The 2,152-nt window shown below is 38.1% G+C and overlaps 1 long non-coding RNA gene across 1 annotated transcript; it reads left to right on the plus strand.

Moving 5' to 3' along the window:
- LOC117317652 lies at nucleotides 1-1,763 on the plus strand. Its single transcript, XR_004530217.1, has 2 exons — nucleotides 1-967; nucleotides 1,556-1,763. It is a non-coding gene; the product is annotated as an uncharacterized LOC117317652 (long non-coding RNA).
- The last annotated feature ends 389 nt before the right edge of the window (nucleotides 1,764-2,152 follow it).

Genomic DNA, 2,152 nt, shown 5'->3' on the forward strand with positions numbered 1-2,152 from the left:
GGTATTTATAGGTTCACCAGAGGTCACAATCTTCTACAACAAGCTGTGATGGCTTCTTTCTCTGTTATTTCCTCCTTCCATCAGCCTGGATAATGAATCCAGTATCCCACTTAGGTTTAACGTTTAGCTACCCTGTCTATGAATATATGGACTCGTCTGGTGTAATGGAGAGTTATTTAAAGATACCGAGACATTTGACCCGTCCTATAGTGCGCAGTTATTATCGATTCGTCTTGAGGGCAAGATCAACATTACTATTTTTACCAAAAGTTTTCAACAATTATCTGGACCAGAAAAAGTATACAGCTGTTTTGTCCGACTTCTCAGTGGTACTGGGGCATGAAAGTATTTATACGTATGAGCCGACGGAAAGAACGAATTAAGAAGGAAATGTAAAATGCTGGAAGTACAATAATGTACTCGGTTTTATGTAGGTAACAAGAAGTTGAGTTTTTCATTAAAACGCTGTCTAATCTTGTATGCCTCTGTTGCTGATAACAAGGTGTTTAGCTTTTCATCAGAATTAGTCTAAAAGTTTGTCTTTGTTGTGTCTTGATAACAAATGCGTGTTTCGTTAATGCAGTTTAACAGTTGCTTCATCAAACACCTTATCTCTTTCGTGTATAGTAAACGAGGTGGCCAGCTCATTAAAACAGTATAACCTTGCATTTGTTGTAAGGTGTGGTGCATGCGTTTCATCAAAATAGTTAAACCCTGTCTGTTGTGTGTTGGTAAAAATTCAAATCATCATTAAAACTGTTTCTTCATCAAAATCTAATACGTTGTCTCAAATCAAAACAATTTTCCATTCTTAACGGGGTAAGCTGGTGATATGTTTGCATGTGCTGATGAACCTCTCGTTTTAGATATTGCACGACCGACCAGATCAGTTTTACTGTTTTAATTCCGAAATTCTATAACAGTGCCTTGGTGCTTCAGGACGTAGGTCACTATATATAGCTGATAGGTAGTAGGTCACTATAGCTGATAGGTAGTAGGTCACTATAGCTGATAGGTAGTAGGTCACTATAGCTGATAGGTAGTAGGTCACTATAGCTGATAGGTAGTTGGTCACTATAGCGGATAGGTAGTAGGTCACTATAGCTGATAGGTAGTAGGTCACTATAGCTGATAGGTAGTTGGTCACTATAGCTGATAGGTAGTAGGTCACTATAGCTGATAGGTAGTTGGTCACTATAGCTGATAGGTAGTTGGTCACTATAGCTGATAGGTAGTAGGTCACTATAGCTGATAGGTAGTAGGTCACTATAGCTGATAGGTAGTAGGTCACTATATATAGCTGATAGGTAGTAGGTCACTATAGCTGATAGGTAGTTGGTCACTATAGCTGATAGGTAGTAGGTCACTATAGCTGATAGGTAGTAGGTCACTATAGCTGATAGGTAGTAGGTCACTATATATAGCTGATAGGTAGTAGGTCACTATAGCTGATAGGTAGTAGGTCACTATAGCTGATAGGTAGTAGGTCACTATAGCTGATAGGTAGTAGGTCACTATATATAGCTGATAGGTAGTAGGTCACTATAGCTGATAGGTAGTAGGTCACTATAGCTGATAGGTAGGAGACCGGTCCACGTGTATAAAGATAGCATTAATGGACATTATATCGTGTTAGTTTCCTCTTAAACAATAACAGATCCAAGATGGCCTCGATGGATTGTATCGGTCTTAATGTGAAATGAAATTTAGGAACTCGCACTTGTGATCAGTGAAGGCAAAACTCTCAAATGAAAAGGCGAGTGTAGCGAGTAAAAAAAATCTCTTTATTTCTGTGAAATTGTTAGGCCCAAACATAAATAAGTGACTTATTGATAAAAGTACTTTGTGCTTGGAACTGCTGTAGAGCTCCTCTTCCTAAACATTTTGGCATACGTATCAGTTGTAGATTTCTCTTGTTAATTATTACCATTATACGTATGCTAAAAGAACAATTCCCAGCATGACAAAAAGCGTATTGAAATAACTTTGGATGATAATACAAGATGTAGTTTGTTCCTGTTTGTAATGAGCAACAGCAAGTCTATAAATCTTTGTCAAAATCGACGTTATCAAGTTGGCCGAGACAACTAACTGTAAGCGACATACAAATGTCACGGAGATGGACGAAAACTTTTTGAGTGCCATGGTTATA

The sequence above is a fragment of the Pecten maximus genome, chromosome 19 (genome assembly GCF_902652985.1).
Source record: "Pecten maximus chromosome 19, xPecMax1.1, whole genome shotgun sequence".
NCBI lineage: Eukaryota > Metazoa > Mollusca > Bivalvia > Pectinida > Pectinidae > Pecten > Pecten maximus.